General features: G+C 50.8%; 1 protein-coding gene across 5 annotated transcripts in view; it reads left to right on the forward strand.

Annotated features, from left to right (window-relative positions):
- Positions 1-21,696, forward strand: part of CNTFR (ciliary neurotrophic factor receptor) — a 439,486-nt gene that overhangs the window by 235,799 nt on the left and 181,991 nt on the right. The window lies entirely within an intron of this gene.

Below are 21,696 nucleotides of genomic sequence, written 5' to 3' on the forward strand. Positions count from 1 at the left end.
CTGCTGGATGGAACCAGCCCTGCTCAACCATGTGTCCCAGGCTCCCACACAGGAGGAAGGCTGGCACAGTGGTTAGAGTGCTTGCCCGGGGCTTGGGGGAGACAGGCTTAATTCCCTGCTCTGCCACAGACTTCCTGGGTGACCGTGAGCAAGTCACTTAGTCTGTCCCTGCCTCAGTTTCCCAGCTGTGAAATAGGGACCATGGCACTCCCTACCCGACAGGGGTCTTGGGAGGATAAAGACACTACATACTGTGTGGGGCACAGATATGATGGCAAAGGGGGCCGGTTGCGCACCTTGGCTGGGTAGACTGCTAAGCGTTAAAGGAGACTCTCTGTGAATGTTGATCAGGATCCGGTATCATTATGCTTCCTAGGTGGGTCTCTTCGGTCTCTGACTCTGACCCAGGGCAGCTGGCGTGTCACAGGCGTTCAAGCCCCCTGAATATGCACAGCAGGTGCTGCGGGTGCCGGATACAGTTCTACTTTTTGTGTGGCTGCCTGGTAGCCGAGGGGTCGAGGGTTTTGGCCATATGCCCTCTGCAGTCTGACCCTCCCCGGCTCTGTGGAGTGGGCACGTCATTCCATCTTGTCCCTCTGTGGCAGCTGCTCCCCAGCAGGATAACCCGCTGTGAGAGGGCAGGCCTTGCTCCCTGGGGCATAACCCAAGGGGGTGCCACAGGGCAAAAGGGACCCTGCAGCCTTGGGGGAGCTAGGAGGCAGCTGGAGGCCTCAGAGAGGGAGCTGGGGAGCCCTGGGGGACAGCAAGGCAGAGTGTTCTGAAACCAGGCCTAAATCCAGATGTTCCCCTCAGCAACCCATGCCATGGACACGGGCCTCAATCCTGAATAATGGAACTTAGGCAGAATCCTCCGACATCCTTCCCCACACCCTGGTGCCCCCCCTTCCTGCCCAGACCCCCCCCCAGGCCTGTCCCATGTGCCCCAATGTACCCCTCTCCCTCGCAGGCTATTCCCAGAGCACGTGTATCCCTTTTAACACCCTGTTAAATAAATCCCGAGAGGGGGAATCTTGGCTGCGAGGAAAAAGCAGGAGAGGCAGCACGCAGGGCTGCCTGACTCCACTAAAGCAGCGAGAGCCCTTGGCAATGGCCACCTCCCTATTTATAACTTGATTAGTGGGTGTTCAGCTTTAATAAAGTAGGAAGCATTTGGGGAAACACATTGTTGTAAATACTTAAGCAAAGAGACTCTGACAAGCCGTTCTTCACAGGAGCTTACAGCCACACTGGGCTGAGCGTCCCATCCTGACTTACTCGGTGCTAGCAATTAGCAAGCTTCCTACAAAATGCCGTATGAATTAATAAGGATGGTGTTGGGCTGGAAGGGGCTTAGGCTGCTTGCTTGCTAACACCCACTGCGCGATGGCTCTCAAGTCACCCGACACGACCCCAAACCCCAGCACTGCCATTTGGTCTTGGCCTCCAGACTCCTTGGATTCTCCACTTTATCCTACCGGGGCATGTAACTAAGGCTGAAGTCACCCAAGCAAGCGATTTGGCCCCTTTGTTCTGGTTGTGTCTTAGAATGTTTCATTTCCTATCCTTTGAGCGCTTGACTTCACAACCTTAATGTTCTTTTCAGGTAGTTTTTGGTGCATAATTTCCTAGGTTTTTGTAGAAACACACTGAAAAAACCAGAAATTCCATCACATGGCATCGCACTGGTGCCTGCGTGTGTTGTCAGCTGGGCTGGAATGTTTAGACCCACCGCACAGACCTCTGCCATGGGAGCTAATGAAATAGCCGACGGCAGTAGTAGGTTGTCATCATCTGTGTGAACCAGCCGCCAGAGGGGGATAAGGTATACGCTTTGTGAGTGGCTTTTACGGCTATTTTCTGACAGCAGCAGAGGGTGGTGGAGACACAGGAATCTTGGGTTCCATTCCAGGTTCTGGAGAAGGGGGAGTGTGTGCTAGTGGTCATAGACCCTTCTGCTGCCGTTCTCATGCAGGCCATTCCCTTTTGCCCATTCCTCCAGCCTGTCCCAGTTTTTCCCCCAGAGTTCCCATTCAAGTCGCAGTCTTTCCACCACTCCAGTTTCCTGCCAGGCTCCTTATCTCAGTCTTCTTATCCAGCCAATCCCATTCTCTCATCATACCTGGACTCGTCATCTGATCTCAGTTTTTCTCCACTCTGTTCCCAGTCCCAGACTCCACATCCAATCTCACTCTCTCCCCCACATGCACACTGGTTTCCAGTCTCCCCAGCTCTGTTCCCCATACCTCTGGCTCCCAGTCTCTTTTCCCAGTCTTCCCCACCCCCCATCACCAGCTCCCCATTTGTCTTCCAATCTCCTTGTCCCAATCTATTGTCTCTCCCACACCTCAAGTCTGGCTCCTGTCCTATCTGCATTTAAGTCAGGCAGCTTCCTCCTCCATGAGGCCTGGGCCCTGGCAGGGTGGGGAACTGGGGACCAGTGAGTGCAGAGGAGAGACAGGCTCCCTGCTCTGCATTTCTTTGCCCGGAGTCACAGCAGCCAGGAGCAGCAATTGCAGGGAAATTCCTGGTCAGCCCCTGCAGTCCTGGGCTGGAGCATGCCCAGTGCAGATGGAATCTTCAGAGACTTTAGTTTCCAAACTCTAACGAGTGTCTACTGGCCATGTGCAAACAGATTTTTCAGAGGCTCATTATTTGGCCAAATGTACTTGGGTTGGTTTGTTTGTTTTTTCATGGAAACAGCAAAAGATACATCCCTGACACAAAGGCCACCCCTTTGCCAAATTTCAAGTCCCTGCTCCAAAGCATGGCGGAGTTAGATTTTTCTCAGTAAAACGGTCAGAATAATGACCTTACCGTGGGCATGTATTTTTCCCTAATCATGATCTCAGAAAGAGCTGGATGATTTTTGCTGAAACTTTTCAAAATAATGCAGCCTGATGCTGCCGCCCCAGCAGGAAAAAATCGCAGCCTGAGCGGTTAAAGTTTGGCTAAGTTATAAGCAACCGAAAACAGGGTCTTGTAGTGGGAAGTGGTGGGCAACCTTAACTAGAGGTGATGCTACCCGTTCTGCCTATTATAAGAAAAACAGAAAACAGATAGATAAGGGCCAGATTCTGATACCCTAACTCACATGGAGCAGTTACTTCCCTGTTGAATAGCCCCACTGATTTCAGAGGGACCATTCAAATGGGAAGGTAGTACTCAACTAAAGGGCAGCAAAGTCTGGCCCTAAATAAATAAATATAAATATGAAATGTCTCCTGCTTGGTCCCATTCTCCCGACCAGTTTCCCTACAAGGCTGAGGTGTGTGATTGCTCAGGATACGGTTAGTACTGAGAGAAGTGGGAAGCCTCCTCACAGGACTGTGTAGCTAAATAGATTCTGAGCAATGTTCATTTTTAACAGGAAGGGGGAAGCCAAGGCAGACATAATTGATGTGGGCACCCGAACAGTTGAGGCCAGAGGCTCCTGAGATGGTTGTGGCTTAGCAGCTCTGTCCTTCTCTGGAGTCCCCAGCTTCCCTTGACCCTTCTCAGTCCCCATTTAGCCCTGGGTGTGACACAGGGACTGCCCTGCTCTCACTGGATGATGATCTACTTCTGGCAAGGGGCCACAATCAGGTATCGGTGCTAGTATTTTTTGTGGAGTGATTAAGGGGAGTTCTAGTTGCTGCTTAAGACATGGCTTTGTGTGTTTGTCCTCAGACTCCACTTTTAGATCAGTCTGTGTACATACTGACAACAGGTGTTGCATCCCCCTCTAGTGGCTGCTCCACATGGAAGATAACAGTCTACTGCTGCTACTAGCTAACAGAATTGCTCCCTTAGTTCAAGTGGTAGCAGCTCATGCTGACGTTCCCTGGTTCAAACCCAGGTCGGGGGGGGAGAATCAGCAAACGTGACTTTTCTCACAATATCAGCCATGTGTCAGGTCAGCAATGCGTGTACATCTGCGCCGCCGCTGCTGCTGCTGGAACGTGTGTGTCTTGGTGCATGGCAGGGAAACCTGGGCACCTGTGCCCTCTCGTGCCTTTGCAGTGGCGGGAGTGCTCCAAGGGCAGGCACACGGCTTGGCACCATCAGCAGCTGGGGCGGGATGCCTTAACACCCGGCGAGGTGGGTGGATGGCGGAGCAGCCAAACCGATCGTACAGGCAGAGGTAGAGTCCTGCCCACACGGCTCAATAAGCCGGATGACCCGGTGACAAAACAATCACATGTCAGCCGAGGCCTGTGAGAGGAGAGATCCACTCCGCATAGTGACTGTTGCTTACCAGGCAACAATAGTGTGGCATGAGGACACAAGCTTGGGTTAGAGACACCATCCCCGTGTGTCCACCCTTGAGTAAAAGTATTCCTGTAGACAAGCTGCTGTAGCACCCTGTGTACCGAAATCCTGGGGGGAAAGGAATAGCACAGCAGCATGGATCAGCACTGCTGATCGGCTCCCTTTCTCAGAAAGACTTTCACCAACCCAGTGATACCGCAGAGGGCTTGCGGATGGACCCCCATTCCTGCCTTGGAGGGGTCTTTAATTTAGCAGACCAAGGCAGGATGAGATCCAGTGGCTGAGAGCTTAAATCAACCAAGTTTAAATGGGGGCAAACGAGGCAAATGCTTAGCAGCGAGGGTAGCTAAGCACTGGAATGGCTCAGCTGCAAGCGAGGTGGTGAATTCTCCAGCACTTGGAGTCAGATGTCTCTTTCCACAAGTGGCTGGACTGGATGCAGGAATCCCTGGGGGAGGTGCTATGCGGGAGGTCACGCCGAATGATCAGAAGGGTCCTGTTGGGGTCTGAAATCTACCTCCACAGCCTAGCAACAACACCAGGGTGGTTTTACAGGGTAAGAAGGCAGGCAGGATTTGGGAGGGACTGGCAGAGACTTGGGGTGGGTCAGATCAGGGCAGAGGGAGTCTGGAACTGGCAGGCTGCCATGCAAACATGCTTCTTCAGACTGCAAGGCGAGGCTTTGGCACGGATGCCACCCTGCCGAGTTTGACGGCTTGCCTACTCTCGGGGTGGACCATGCAGGCTTGGTGGTAAGGAAGAGACCAAGGATGGTGGAGGGTCGCTGGGGCATAGGGGAGGGGAGCAGAGGGCCAGGCGAGGCAGCGGGGTACACATGGGGGGAGTTCCAGGCTGACCTCCAGGCTGCCAGAGCTCCGGGGTGGGAGCAGACCATGTGGGGTTAGGGGAAGGATTTCTATCCAGCCAGTCTCTGCCCAGGAGTGAATTTTAACCAGCTGTCAGGAGCTCTAGCCCCTGGAACAAACCCTCCCTCTGCCAGTTTAAAGGGAGGGAACGAAACACCCACAATTACAGCAAAGAATACTGGTTTATTTCGGCCTGGCTTGTTCCAGCTCTCGCTTGCCAGGGATGAGGGGGATGGAAAAAGGATTAACGAGGCCGAGCTGGGCACCATGCAGAGCTGGCTTCGGACTCTCTCTCTCACACACTCGCCCTCGCATGCACACGCTGCCTCGGTCTTGCACGCACACTTTGACAACATGCATGCTCATGCTCTGTTCCACCCGTGCTGTGCACAGCCCCTGATCCTCTCTGTTCTGTCCCAGACAATGGTCTTTCTAATGCACCCAGCCCTGTGCTGTCTAAGCATCAGGCCTTGCACTTGTTAGCAACAAACTTGTGGGTGGAAACATAAGGAGTCCCAGAGAAATCCTATAAATAACCGAGACAGAGAGGAGCAAAAGTTTGCGATACAGGAGGTGACCAAACGAGGGTCCAGAGCCCTCTGCAGGCCCACGGAGGTTCTGCAAGATCTAGGAGCCCGGGGTGTTTGTAGACGAAGCAGCAACTTTGCACCTACGTCAGGACTCCGTGGACTGACCCGCTTGCAGCGCTAGTGATGATGTCTGCGATGGAGCTGCGAGGCATATACGTAGGTGGGAAAGGGGACCCCAGAGCTAGTACTGTGACTGCATGAGTGCCCCTTGCGCCTTCTGGCTGGGGGGGGAGGGGGCGATCCAAATCAAGGAGCCACTTCCTGTGGGGTTATGTAATCCCTGGCTGCTATAGGAATTAGTGGCACTTCCAGGAGACGGTGCCAGTCTGAGTAGACAAGACAAAGCATGGAAGGGGAAGAGAGGCATGAAGTGACTTGTCTCCCAGCCAGTCAGCATCTGAGCCAGCCCTAGAACCCAGGAGTCCTGAGCCCCAGTCCATCTGCTGGACTGTGCTACTTAATTTTCTTCTTGGATTTTCTTCGTTGTCGTTCTTTCTCTGTGTCTGTGGGATATTGTTATTTTGCTATTTCCCTTTGTAGGTACATTACATTATGGGGGTGGGGGGAACAAAACAAAACAGGGGATATAATAATGCTGTCCACTGTGACCTAGGCAACTTCCATAGATACAAGGAGTCCATCCTGACCCCCATCATGACCAGAATGACATTCCCCCCATCAACTGTTCCCCTTTTTCCCCATCCCCTCACCCCAAAGAAGAGAACACCCAATCCCAACCAGAGCTTTCTGTATCTGGAAAAGAGAGACCTGGTGGATTCTCTGTCACTGACATTTTTAAAATCAACAGTGGATGCTTTTCTATAAGCTCTGCTCTCGGAATTAGTGTGGGGCAGGGCTCTGGCCCGTGTTCTGCAGGAGGTCAAACTGGATGATCACAGTGGTCCCTTCTGGCTTTGGAATCTCTGAATCTAAGATCCAGGGGCTGTATGAAGTTGCACTGGGGAATTTGCGATGGTCAATCTCTTTAGCATGGAAGGCACTCGGGTACTATGGTGATGGGTGGCCATGCAAAACTCTTAAGACTGAGTGTATGAACACCTCAGTCAACTACTGTATAACATATTGAACTAAAAAAATACCCCAAACCTGGAATGCCCCACCCCAAGCCACATGATCTCTCCCTTCCCCTATCATTTAGCTATCCCCTAGTTACATACACATCTGTCCCTTATTGTGATTTCTCTGTTTGAAAGGAGTAATTCTGTTTTATTGATCCTTACCCTGCTGAATTAACTCACGTTTAAACAGTAATTATGTTTTCACTTTGGAGAGGCCATAAAGAGATAAAAGTCTCTTGAAATGAATGAACTTCTGAGGCCGGAGTATCTGTGGTTAGTTTATTGATGCACAAAGAAGCTGCTATCTCTTTTAGCTGACTAACCAGCGATGAGCAATTAACCCCAATCATTCCTCAACTGGGGGAGAGAGAGATTTGATTTTATTTATTCTCTTGCTCTCTCGCTTTCCAGCCCTTGTGGTAATCTTTTGCAATCTTTCTGCTACAAAATCTCCTGGCAGTGCCCATTTGCATACACCTTGTTAAAAATGCTGACCGCGTTCCAGCCAAGACAAAGTCATTAGCCTGTAAGCAGCCCTCAGAATGCACAGCAAGGTGATGCAAATTGCCTGCCCAATGAGCAACCAACCTTCCTAGTTATTTCTGTCACCACCCCTCATTTGACTGGGAGAGAAGGAGCTCTCCTGTAGCTCTGCCCACTCCTCTTGGGGTCGGCTGATCAGAGTTTGGGGGATCAGCTAGCCCTGGATGAGCTCATCACGGTGAGCAGTTTGTTCACTGGGCTTTGCCTTTATTTTGTGCCAGGGAAGCAATGGTGAATTCCAAAAATGAGATGTTTGCAGTGGTGCTGTAGCCATGTTGGTCCCAATGTACGAGAGAGACGAGGTGGGTGAAGTGATATCTGTTATTGGACCAACTTCTGTTGGTGACAGAGACAAGCTTTTGAACGACAGAGAGAACGATTTGGCCCAGTAAAAGACATTACCTCACCCCCACCTTGTCTCTCTCAAAAATATGCTGGAAATTTGTCATTATTTGAGTAGTTTTTATCAAGATAGCTAGGCTTGGGGGATTTTGAGCTCTGGGATCGGCTGCCTAAGTCCTCGGGGTCTGATTTTTGTCCTCCGGTTGGATGACTAGGAGCAGTAGCAATGAACTGACTGTCTCTGAGGGAGGGACAGTTTCAGGGAGATGCCCATAGGAAATAACAGGCCTCGGACAGTTTAGGTCACACAGGCCAGGTCTACACCACACGCTTTTCCCGGCATAGCTGCGTCCCTCTGTCAGGGATGTGACTTGTGAACGATGCTCGTGTAGATGGAGTTATAGCAGCAGAAGTGCGTTTTTACCGTTATAGCTTGTTTTGCTCAGGGGGTTGGAATAAGCTCTGCCAGCAAAAGTGCGGCTTTGCTGGTACAGACTGCATCTCCGTGAGCAGCGCTTTGCTGGACGAGTATAGCCATGCTAGCAAAGAGCTCCTTGTCTAGCCATGGCCTTTTCCAGTCTCTTCTGCACAGGAGAGAGCATGATATTTGGCTATGAATGCGCAGCCCAGATTGTAAAGGAGCTGGATTCCTTCCTGAGTGAGGGGGAGAGAGAAAGAAAGAGGCCAGATTTATTGGCCTTATGGCTACCTGTACATCTAGTTTTCTCCTGCCATGTAACTGCACGGTGATGGGGTTTGCATACGCTGAGTCCAGATCCCTGCATGGTTCATCTACTGGCCCGAGTGCTGAGGTGGTGTGGAGTGCCTGGCTGTAAAGAACAATGCCTGTTCTTTCACTTGGCTGCGTTGGGCATGGATTGAATCCACTAGCCTCCATTTTACATCATGACAGGTTTCAGAGTAGCAGCCGTGTTAGTCTGTATTCGCAAAAAGAAAAGGAGGACTTGTGGCACCTTAGAGACTAACCAATTTATTTGAGCATAAGCTTTTGTGAGCTACAGCTCACTTCATCGGATGCAACATTTTACATCATGTTACCACTTAGCATGGTCATTACAGGTGTGGCTGGGCTCGCTGGCCCTGGGAACCCACACGTGGCCCAGCCCTGAGCAGAGAAGTGGCTCCAGAGGGTTCTTGTGGCCTGGTGCTGATTTCCCCACCTTGGTATCTGCTCCCACAGCAGACGCCCTCCTCCAGGATCTGAGGCTGAGCACTCGCTGGAGATGTCTCCTCACAGCCTCACTCCCACTCTGTGGATGGGGCAATGGGGGCAGCGGGTGCATAGCTCGGGCACTCATACCTGTATTTGCACCAAGAGAGAGCTTCTCCCGGGCACCTGAGCGAACAAAGACTGGTCCACATGCATGGAGGGACCGGGAAATGGCCCTGCAAATGTGGGTCAAATCAAACCAGACAATGGAATTTGCAAATTCCTTCTGGGCAGCATGCAGCAAGCCTGGGACCTGCCCTGTTTTTAGGGGGCAGGCATTGCCCAGGCCTCATGCTGACTCCTCGGTGCAGGACTGAACTTCCCCGTTAGTCTGGCTCTGGCCTTGGCAGAGCGTGTTACATGCTGTGTTCCCTGAACCAGCCCCACGAAACGGCGGCTGAGGCTGATGACAGGCGGAGGTGCTGCCTGGATCTGGAATGCAGGCTTTCATGGCTCTCATGGTGCCTTTATCTAAAGCAGCTGCAAGGTACCTGCCTTTGCACAAACACACATGCATATTTCAAGGGTAGGAAGAAGCCCGCAGGCCCACGTGTGTCCACTGTCTCTCTAATACTGAATAATAGACTTTTCTCCTTGAGGCCGGACAGACACACGAGCTGTTGAGGACAGGAATCTCGTGTCTCTCAGAGGAAGAGCTGAACAGAGTAGAAAGCGAGAGGTGAGGAGACCTCTAAGTATGTTGGCTTGTTTTCCAGGGGTGTTGAGTACCCACAGCTCCTATTCAGCTTAATATATTGGGTCCCATAGAACACAGGGTGTAGGGCTGGCAGGGACCTCTTGGGTCATCGAGTCCACTACCCCACTATTGCTGGCAACCATCATAGCGGGTCTTTCAGACAGGAAAGGCAGTCTTGTGGTTAAGGCTCTGGACTGGGAATTGAGACATGGGTTCAGTTCACATGGAGTGACGCTTGGACCTTGGGCAAGTCGCTTCATCTCTGGGCACCTTGGTTCAATGGGGGAGAACAACACTTCCTCAGAGACTCAGAGTGTGTGTGTGTACACAGCACCTAGCACAACGGGGCACTGGCCTCAGTTGGGATCTGCTGGAATACTCTTTTCCTTCTGCCAGGCAGTAACAGAAGTCGGGGCCTTGCGGGTTGATTTCCCATTGGAAGGGAAATTTTCCCAGTTCTTTCTCCTCCTTTTTCAACCAGCTATAGAGCTGGGGGAAAGCATGGGACGTTTGGGCGTTTCAGCATTTCTGAATTTTTAAATTAAGGGAGACATTTTCAAAATCTCCAGAAATCATGACATTTCTCCTCCCTTGGGTTTTTTTTTATCCAGTTTCAATAGCTATATTTCTATCCTACAGCCTGTACCGTACTGTAGACGCTTTAGGATCCTCCCAGATAAAAGGCATGACTGTCTAGTAAATGTAAGTCACTGTCCTACCGTGTGTCTTGGGAATGCTCTTCCCAGAGGGGTGGATCTGACCGTGGCCTTTGCTTAATTTAATCCCATTACTCTCCGTTATAACACTTGGGGCCAGCTGCATGTTCCTTTTCAGCACAGGTCATGACGGCAGCGCTGTTCTGCCATTCGATCAAAGCCAGCAGCAGGAGGCATGAGTGGGTTTTGCGTGTGTCCCACAGAATGTGAGGTGACTATTTCGAAAGGGGGAAAGCAGCGTTTTATAGCTCAGCCAAGGATCAGTGGACTTGGGGCCATGGGAATAATCACCCCCAGGCTTCAGGCCATGAGCTGGTCCCTGCAGCGTCAGGAGGGAACCCCTCTGCACAGCGCAGTGTGACAAATTGCAAGAGACGTTGTTTTTTTCTTTTCCCTTTCTCTGAAGAAGCTGGCATTGGCAGGTACCAGAGTCAGGACCAATGGTCTAATCTGGTTCAGGAAATCCTGTGTTCCTCTATTGCACTGAAAACCCAGAGAACTTTCTCCACTGGATTATTTATTAATTGCCAAGTCAAGAGTTGGGCCCAAATTACCTGACAGTGAAAAGATCTTCTCTTTCTTTGAAGGTACGAGATCAGGGCAGGGCTCCGTCCAGCTGACGAGTCTCTCTCTGACAGCGGTCAGCATTAGGTGCTGCCAGGAGGCAGTTATGGGATATCCTGCTGTCAAAGCTGATTCCCCACCCTGGCACTTCGAGTGCCAAAGGTGGGGGCCTGCAAGGACTCTAAAAATTAATGCTGGCCACTCCAGGCTTGTATTAAACTCCCAAGGTTACAGCTTCTCTCTGACCTTGGATGGGTAGATGCTGCCACCACCCAAATGCAAAACCCCCTTGGAACCCAGGAAGGCGCACTTGGGAATTCCTTCCTGTGGGGCACCCTCAAGCCCTTTCACACACACCCCCCTCCAGGGAAGAGCTGAGAAAAAACAAAGGAAATCAGCTGTTGCCACCAGCTAATTAAACAACCTGTGCATGAACCTCTTAGGACACGAAATCCAATCCTGTTCTTAATAAGGGGACATTTTATTAAAAACAAAAAGAAGGGAAATACATCTGGAACTTGGGCTTTTTCTAGATCTTAAAAGAAACAATTACAAAAATTAAGCATCAAGATAGCTCTCTTGAGGTTCAGCTTAAAGGTTACAAGCAAAACAAAAGCATCTGGGGTTAGCACAGAGGAGTCCACAAGCCAATAAGAAATAAAAGAAATAACCCTAATCGCGTCTTCCTAGACATTCCCTGATTTACTTACATATTTGCATTGTTAAAAGTAGATCTAGATATGATCTGATGATTTTATTCCCTGGCTTAAAGCTTCTCACAGCATAACTGCTCCCTGTTCCCCTCTTGCCCAGAGAACCACACAGAGACAAAGGAGAAGGTGGGTTTTTTTCATTTTAAAAAGTTCCAGCCTTCCCATTGGCTCTTTTGGTCAGGTGCCCACTCCCTTTCCTTTACCTGGGGGACTTTTTCACCCTTTATAGGTAAAGCAAGCAGAGAACAGCCACCAAGAGGGACTTTATAGCTAACTGGCTGGCTGGGTGTTCATAAAAGGGAGCTACTCCCCTCCCCTTCATTTATCACACCTGTACTCAGGGATACTTCCCTCCTAGCCCCCAGTCATTAGAGCTTAGCTCTTGCCCGAAAGGCATGATGGTTTAGATCTCTTGGTTTTTCCATAAATGCATAGATTTTAGGGCCAGAAGGAACCATTATACTTATCTAGTGTGACCTCCTGTATTGCACAGCTTGAAATACTTCACCCCGTGGTTCCTTCATCAAGCCCATCATTTCTGTCTGAGCTGAAGCATCTCATTTAGAAAGGCATCCACTCCTGATTTAAAGACTTCAAATGATGGAGAACCCTCTCCAATGCTGGGTGAATTTTTCCAGTGGTTAATTATCCACTTAAAACATTGCACCTAATTTCAAAGTCTGATTTTGTCTGGCTTCGGTTTCCACTTTTTAGGTCTTGTTATGCCTTTGTCTGCAAGATTAAAGACCCCACGATCAGAAATCTTCTCCTCTGTGTAGATATTTACAGACTTCGATCAAGACTCCTCTTGACTGCTCATGCAGATTGAGCTACTGTAAAGCAGTTTTCCCATTCCTTGCTTACAGGCCACTCCTCGCTTACAGACGGCCCCCAACCTGAAGCAAATACTCACTAGCAACCACACATGACACAACAAAAACACTAACCCAGGAACCTATCCTTGCACAAAGCCCGTTGCCAACTGTGTCCACATATCTATTCAGGGGACACCATCATAGGGCCTAATCGCATTAGCCACATTATCAGAGGCTCGTTCACCTGCACATCTACCAATGTGATATATGCCATCATGTGCCAGCAATGCCCCTCTGCCATGTACATTGGCCAAACCAGACAGTCTCTATGTAAAAGGATAAATGGACACAAATCAGACGTCAAGAATTATAGCATTCAAAAACCAGCCAGAGAACACTTCAGTCTCTCTGGTCATTCGATTACAGACCTAAAAGTCGCAATATTACAACAAAAAAACTTCAAAAACAGACTCCAACGAGAGACTGCTGAATTGGAATTAATTTGCAAACTGGACACCATTAAATTAGGCTTGAATAGAAACTGGGAGTGGATGTGTCATTACACAAAGTAAAACTATTTCCCCATGTTTATTTTTCTCCCCTTCTGTTCCTCACACATTCTTGTCAACTGCTGGAAATGGCCCATCTTGATTATCACTACAAAAGGTTTTTTTTCTCTCCTGCTGGTAATAGCTCACCTTAACTGATCATTCTCGTTACAGTGTGTATGGTAACACCCATTGTTTCATGTTCTCTGTGTACATAAAATCGTTCTACTGTATTTTCCACTGCATGCATCTGATGAAGTGGGCAGTAGCCCACGAAAGCTTATGCTCAAATAAATTTGTTAGTCTTTGAGGTGCCACAAGTACTCCTGTTCTTTTTGCGGATACAGACTAACACGGCTGCTACTCTGAAACCCATTCCTTGAGTCATTCTCATGGCTCTTTTCTGAACCTTTTCCAATTTTTGAAATCCTTTTTGAAGTGTGGACACCAGAACAGAAACAGCGTTCCAGTAATGTTCTCCCCAATTCTGTATACAGAGCTATTCTGTTCTATTCGGTTCAGGTTCTTATGCCGCACTCACCACTGTAGTATATGAATGTTTTCCAGTCGTGCATGAAGCAACGTGACTAACATCTGTCACATGTTTGATCTCTCTTGCTCTGCCCAGGGGGAGAAGTGTGTGTAATGGAGCGTTTCGCTATGGAGTTTTTATATATATAATATATGGTTGTTTGAGAAGGCAAGGTCAAAGAAATGCACCTTGTTCATAGAGCAGAAGGACCTTGAGGTTTGGGAGGGCCCTTAATTCCTGGGGGAGTTAATTCCACACTCTGGGTCTGGCCCCAAGAAAGCTCTGTCTCCTGGCTATCACCTATCACCGCACTGCTCCTACTTGGTATTCCCCTCTCGCCTGCAGCAAAGCTCCAGGAGCTAATATTCAGCTGCTTTCCACCATGACCCTTCAGTCCTTATCAGAGTCACTGCCGTCCTGACCACAGTCCAGCGTCCGGTAACCGTCACCTGCAGCCTTTGTTCCTAGACGTATGAACTTGCATGTGGCCGTATTAAAACACAGGCTGTTGTTTGAATACGCCCAGTTATCAAGGTTCCAGCGTGCCCTGTCCTTATAATTATTTATCACCCCAGCACCCTGTGGGCCATCAGCAAATTTTACCAACAATGATTTTATATTTTCTTCAAGGTCATTGATAAAGCTGTTGACTACCATTGGTCCCAGAACAAATCCCTGGGGGACCCCAAAAGAAACACCCTCATTTAACAAGGAGTCCTCGTTTTATAACTAAGTCCCCATTAGCAATTACATTTTTTAAGCCTTCCTAATATGACTCCGGGTGTTCTCCTTATCAAGCTGGCTGACCATATGAGACTCGTTCCAAACTCAGATTTCTTTTGTCCTGAGAGCCAAGTGTATCATGATTGCAAACCCTTTCTCCTGTTAGGGTTAGGTGAAGCCTGCTTAGACTTTGACTGTTCGCTCTTTGCAGGCATTCTTGTGGCTGAAATTCTGTGCACATGAACTTTCCCTCCAAAGGAACTTGGGGCCCTGGAACAAGAGTTGGTCAATCAAGAAATTAAATTGGTTCTAGTCAGAAGTGCTGCATCAGGGTTAGCTCATCCAATCGGGGGAAGAATCAAAGGCCACCTGACTTAGCTTGGCCAGTCACAAAGCTCAAATAGCAACAACTGGCCAAGCGCTTAACTGGAGAGTAATCCATAGGCTCAAATATGTTCAGGGAAAGTGTTCGCCACACCTGATGGAATGATGAACAAGCTGGGGGGGAGGGATGAGGAGAGACAAATTTTGTGGATAAACTGTTTTGTTTCACATAGTCAAGCCAGCCCTAGCTGTGGCTCAGACTCTGTATGGTGTCCAGGTAGCCCTCTGGGGCCTTCTGCACAGAGGGAGAACATACACTCTGCAAAAGGGAGACCTGGGCTGGCAGACACATCTGAAATGCCTGCCCCCTGCATGGGACTTCAGGAACGGAGGCTTCGGACAGAGGCTTTCCTCATTCAGGAGGGTGCCTCAAAAGAGTGAGGGCTTGTTGAGCCCCAGATCTTCCCCCGCCTTTGCTGACAACATCCCACTTGCTGTTGGCAGCCGGTGTTGTTCCACAAGGGTCTGTGGTTCTGCCTGCATCGTCCCCCCTTCTGGCACGCAAGTTGTTTCTGTGTGCACCCCATGCACAGGGCGCGTGAGTCAGAGTGAGTCACTGAAGACACGTTACCCCTCATATGAAAGCTTCGGCGCCAGCTGCTTTTGTACCATGATTAGAATTCAAGCTTCCCCTTTCAAGGAGTCTGTTTAAATCATTTTAACACCGCTGTTCAAAGGGAAACATCCCAGCGTCGCTGCCTCCATGTTCCCCTTTTTGTCCTGCCCATTTCCAGATTCTGCCCTTTTCCTGATGCCCATGGGGGAGCACGTCCTGCCCTAGGGTGGAATGTGTGGGGACCTCCTGCATGCGGGTGTCAGGAACGCAGAGGTTCCCCTGCAGTGCCCTGGAGCACCGTCTCTCTGCCCCCTGCCATGTGCAATCTTTGCCCTACTGTGACAGTCGCACAGGGAAGTGACAGCCTAACACAATGAGGAAGAGGAATAGCCCGTCTGGAGCAGACTGCTGGGAAATGAGTGGGGGGGCTCTGGATGTCAAGGGGGAATACCCTTGGTCTGCCAAAGAGCTGGGAAGCAAAGTTGTTTTGTGAACAGCGCAGCCCCTGGGGGCTTTGGGGATTGGGAAGACCAAGCTGTCCCCCTGGGTCTCTGCTGTGCCTGGCATGTATTCCCGGTGCTGTGGAAAGTGAAGTCGGATGTGGGTCTGGCGTGGGGTGCACCAAGTGAAGGATTTCACCCTCCCCCAGCATGGGGCCGAATTGTGGGGAGGGCACTGAATTGTGCGCAGCAGCCTCGGCTTGCACCGTGGGTTTCAGCCCAGTGGGCCCTGCCTATTAACCTTGCACTGTCAATCAGGTCCTCCCTGTGGGTCAGAAATCTTGCCAGCCAGGGGGGCTTCTTCTCTGGGTGGGTTCTGCCCTCTCTGGTGCCCTCTGGGAAGCTTTCAGGGCCTTTTGTTCTGGGTTCTCTGCATGTGTAGCTAACCTCCCCCCGGGGTCCGCGTGGGCACCTGAGAGCAGGTCCAGGTCTCTGCTAGCCCAAGTGACGTGTGGCTGCCTGTTGTGTTTGCAAGGGACCTCTATCCCTTTAGTGGCCTAGCACAGATAACCACTGCTGTTCACCCTCTCCACTTCCCCTGTCCTCCGAGCCCACAGTCTGCGATTCCCTTCTTCGCTGCCGGAGCCACAGTCTCTCTGTCTCTGTCTGGGATTTTGCAGGCTACTCACACATAGGGCAGTGCTGCCCCATCCACACTGACATTCCAGCGTTGTCCCATCAGAGGCTGGACGGGACGTTAGGACATCTAGGATCCCATGAATGTCTGTGGCCCCACACCCCCGTGCTGCTTTAATCTTTCCCAGCTGTCTCCTTAGGTCAGCCTGCCTGGTCCCCTCCTCTTTTTCCCCCAGCACCGGTTTGATAAGAGGAAGCCCAGAACCAACAGTTAGTTCAGAGCAGAGTTGGAGGCATGGCCGGTTCAGATTGCTTCCCCATCTCCTTTCCAGTTCCCCCTTCCCTTCTCCTCTCCAACCTTCCTCCACCAGACTCCTGGCTCTCTGTAGACCAAGAGGCAGCTCCTGAAAGGCACAAGCCTTCCCTGTCTGCAAAGCAAAATAAAACAACAGCTCCTGGAATGTCTCTTTCTATTCCTGGACATCTAGCCCCCCGTGCTTGAGGAGATTTCCTGATCAGATGCACAGTGCATTATTGCCGAGCTCTCCCAGGCTGACCTCGTGGTCAGGCGGGTCACGGACACGCTAATAAATGTGGTCAGCCCCTACCGCAGACACCCTATTTTTAGTGCTGATGTTTTCTTGCAGGCTCTGCTGCCTTGCTGTGCTGCCAGGCAGATACTGAGGGAGCGCGTTGCTGCTCTAGCCAGGCAGACCCCATTCCCCACCCGCACCATCGTCTCCTGAGTCCCAGTGCAGTGCACTGCATCCCCACTGGGCCATGCTGCCCTTTCCTAGCCCTCTGTGTTGAGACAAGCAGCAAGGATGCCGGTTGGTGCTGGTGATTTTGTGGTTCAGACCCTGACCTGCTAATGAGCTGGACAAAGCCTGGTCTCCTTTCCCGTAGGCTGCCCCGGCTTTCACTCACATCCAGCCCGGATGTGCAGTGAATCGGGGAAGTGAAAGGCTCCAGGTCCCATTCCACACCCCTGAGCCATCCAGCGTCCCTCCACCCCATTGCTCTTTGCTCTCCTCAGTCCTTAACCACGCTGACATGCACCACCTGGGTTTTCCAGCCCTCCTAGTCTCCGGTGAACCCTGTGTTAAGGAACCACCAGGAAACTCTGTGAAAGGGAGATGGACCTTTTAATAAAGGTAACTGAGAAGTGTACTTGGAAAGCCGAAGGGAACCCAGGAAAGCTGAGACCCTGCTTATTTCATACCCAAAATTATTTTATTATTGTATCAAACTTGGGCTAGATTTGCAAAGCAATTTAGGGGATTTCGATGAATATATCAGAAGCAGGAAGCCCGTGAGAGAACTGGTGGATTTGCTGGAACACTAGGGGCTAAAGGGAGCAATGGAAGAAGATAAGGACATTGCTGCGATGCTAACTGCTCTCTTTGCACCAGCCTTCACCCAGGAGGATGTTGGAGTTTTCCTACCCCACACCTGCTCTTCCTGGTAATAAAGAGGAGGTGCTCTCAGAGTTTGAGGTGAGAGAAGAAGAGATGCTCGGACAAACCGATCATTTAAAAAGCAATAAATCCCCAGGCCATGATGATCCATACAAGGGTTCTGAAGGAACGCAAACATGAAGGGGCTGAGATGCTAACAAAAATATTTTTCAGTCTCTCATCAGCTGCTCTTCCAGAGAATGGGCGTAGCAAATGTTGTACCTGTATTTCAAAAAGTGTCTCGGGGTGATGTGGGGTACTACAGACCAGTAAACCATCTGTACCTGGCAAACTGATTGAAATGATCATTAAAAACAATCATAAAACACCAGGAACATTGTGATCGGATAGGGTCTAATTAGCACAGTTAGTGCAAAGAAAAATTGTCCCTCACCAATCTGATAGAATTCTCTGACCGTGTCAATAAAGGAGTGGATAAAGGAGAACCGGCTGGCATAATTTATTTAGACATTTAAACGGCTTTGACAAGAGGCTACTAAGTAGTCATGGGGTGAAAAGCGAAGTATTGTCACTGAGCAAAAGCCAACTAAGAGACCGGAACCAAAGAGTAGGGTTCAATGGTCCATTTCCATCACAGCAGAGCTGTGTGTAGGGAGCTCGGATAGCAAGGGTGTCTGCAGCTTGGGACTAAGTGGAATCAGCAGAGCACTGTGGGAGTTACCTGTCCCCAGGATACCAGCGACTAACCTCTCTTGCTCTCCCTGTTTGACGAGCTCTCAAATCCACACATGAAAAGCCCTGAGGAGGAAAGTCCAAAGTGACCTGGGACAGATGCTGCCTCTGGAGTCTCTGTGTGACGCCCCCAGCCCCGTCCAAGCGGGGCTAAGCTAGGGAACCTCCAACTAACAGCTGAAGCGACGTTCCTTAGTCCGTGGTGAGAATTCACCAACTGGGGCATCCTGTCCCGGAGGATCTGGCTGCTGCAGCACTTGCAACAGAGAGAGAGCAATGGGTGTTTATCCTGGAGAGGGGCCCGGTACTGACTGTCGGAGCGAGCGCGGCTCTGCTGTGCTTCTTGCCAGAGCCTGTCAGAGGGAGCCAAAAGCAGTAAGAGACGCCAGCTTGCTAATTCATAAAAGAAAGAGTGTGTCCCCCTCTGAGGGAGGCAGGGGGAGAGCAGGCCAGGGGAGGGAGGGGCACTCCTGGTTGTATCCCACCTGGATGAATACAAGTGGTGTCTGTGAAGAAGAGGACACTGCTTGGAGGGGAGCTGGCTCGTGGGCACTGGGATCTAGCTTCCCAGCTCTGCATCCCCAGCAATCGGCTGGCTTGGCAACCTCTGTCTAATCCCTGGGGCTCGCTCTTGGATAAAGCCCAGTTCAAGCACAGGACCCAGCAGACCAGGTTTGGACAAAGGGGTGCCCAATTTCGCAGGATCACTGAGTTTTGCAAATCACCTGGGAAAGGCTCTGCTGGGAACGGGAAGCCCACCTATGCAGCGGGCACCAAGTATGCCAGCCCTGCGCAAGACCTTCTGGCACGGGGACTGACCCCAGCAAAGAGGGCTGTGCTAGGCAACAGGGCTCTGGTGAAAGAGCCCAAACTGCCCTGGGGCTGGACTCGGGGCTCAGAGTGCAGGGGAGTGGGAACCTGGGTCTGCCGGTTGTGTCACCCGATGTGCCGCCCGCTGAGGGCTAGATTGGCAGAGCTGCCAGGTCCCTGATTGGTCCAGGTGCACTCCTGAAGCCTGGAGGGGACACCTGGTGGAAGGTGCCTTTGCAGCTAGGTGGATCCCCAACCGGCTGCTATCACAGACCCTGCTCCTTCGCCTTGCTCTGACCCTTGGCTTCTGACCCCAGTTCCGACCCCTGGCTTTGGTTCCTGGCTTGAGATCCCGGCTCTGACCCCTGGATTCCAAGCCCTGCTCTGACCCCCTGGCTTTGGTTCCTGGCTTTCAATCCTAGCTCTGACCCTGGGCTCCGGTCCTACCCACCAGGCCCAGCTCTGGCTCCACCCACTAGGCCTGACCACCCATGCCCCAGCAGGGCCAGGCTGTGTGCAAGAAGGCAGTAGTCAGTGCTCGGACAGTACCAACAGCGATGGTGCCCAGCCCTGAGAGGGGTCTCCCTCCAGCCTGAGAGCAGCCAGTTCCAAGAGCAGCAGCTCCTGCTGCCCCAGGTCTGAAATGCAGAATGTGAAGGCTGTGCGGAAGCATGACCTGCAAAGGGAGCGCCCCTCTGGCTTCCACCGAGTGAGGAATGGGTTGGATCTGCATTTGCATGGGAAATCCAGCAGAGGATCAAAGAACAGACAGAACATAGGTCTGGGAGCCAGGGCTGCCCGAGATTTCCTCCCAGCTCTGCCTCCCTGTGTGGGGCTGAGCAAGGCTCCTAACCCCGACCTGCTGCCTGTGTTTGAATAAGCAGCAATTTCCCAAACACTTGTGTGCACCAAACCCCATTTGCGTGAACGTTTCCAATAGTGGGGGCTGAAAGTGGCTGAATCAAAAAGTAGCTTGGCCTCCGAGGGAATATTCACAGACTATATTCAATCAGCTGTAGCTGTTCAACATCCGCTGTGTTCCACCCCAGCAGTAGCTGCATTTCAGTGATCCTGGTGTAAAATGTGCAAGCTGGGTTGTTACGTTTGCAAAGGGCTTTGAAGTGACAGTCTGTAGAAATGCAGAGGTGATCATGGTTTGAGTGGAAATCCCAAACAGTTCAGTTGTTTGGCTGAATGAGCACCCAAAGGCATATGGGACTCTTGCTCCGGACTATCATATACAGATGCCAATGGGAACAGGGTGTGTCCCTGTTTCAGTCCGTACAGTCCAGTCCAAACCCTGACCGGCACGTGCCCAGTTCAAGTTGGGATTGAAAGTTCCAGTCATTAATTACTTGCTCTGAACTGCTTCCCTCATCTAAAACCATAGCTTAACTCATCGTGTATTTCAGCACAATTTCAACCTAGTGGCAGCTCAGGCAGAAGCAGGGCTGAAATAGCAGGGGAGCTTCTGCTCAGGGTTGAGGTCCGCTGGCCAGCTTCTGTAGAAGCCCAAGACAGAAAGAAGGAACGTTGCAAGTCAGAATTTAGGTGCACTGGCAGAGGTGTTTGTGTCGGGAGGTTAGGGTTGAAATAAGAGCTGGGCTGCAGGTCACGACTCAGAGATATGGTCAGAGCTGTCTGCAGAGGACCCCAGGACTGGAAGAGCAGAGGGGCTGTAGGTCGGGACTGATGTGCACCAGCAGAGCCGTGTGTGTATGGGACTCAGGTACTGAAGGGCAGGACTCATCAGCAGAGCTGCCTAGAGACAGCCTGTACGTCTCATCCACTGTCAATACTATGCCTGCAGTGAGCCAGTGCCACCAGCCTCTGTGGGGTGTTTTGGTTAAATCCCCCTGCGACAAACGGCCACCACTGTGCAGAGCCCTGGACAATCGGAATGTAGCTAAAATGAGACGCGGAGACCAAACCATCATTCGTGCACACCTGGTAGGAAGGTGGTCAGATTAGGAGCCGAGGAGCAATGAGCAAAGCTCAGGAACCAGGCCCCTAATGCGTGCTGAGAAGAGCAGAGGTGTATTATATTTTGCATAATCCTTGTATTAGGAGACTTTTTGAGCTCTAATCCTTTGTGCAATTAGCCAGAAATCTCTGAAATTAGCCAGAAATCTCTGAAATCTTTATCCCAGGGATAAAGATCAGCACAGCATATTGACCCCCTGCCCCAAACAGTGGCTGTATCAGCCAAGTAGGAGAAACTTAGATTTAAATAACCCCCCCAAAACTCAAACCCCAATGTGCTGGAGTTTGGGCCTGTACGGCTAGATAAGTTTTAGCAGCTTCCTGTTGCATTAGCAGGCCCTCGCGGTGCGAAAAGGAGCTGATCTGTACAGAGACGCTGATATAATTGTGGTATAGATTTTTTTCAAAAAAGATTGAAAAGGATGTGTGGGGCAGGCTCATTACAGAGGGGGAAAGTGATGCGTGTCACCTTGTAACAAGAGCATCAGGAAGGCCAATTAGGTGGAGAACTGAAGTGAGACTGCAAAGCA

Source organism: Natator depressus, chromosome 5 (genome assembly GCF_965152275.1).
Source record: "Natator depressus isolate rNatDep1 chromosome 5, rNatDep2.hap1, whole genome shotgun sequence".
Classification (NCBI taxonomy): domain Eukaryota; kingdom Metazoa; phylum Chordata; order Testudines; family Cheloniidae; genus Natator; species Natator depressus.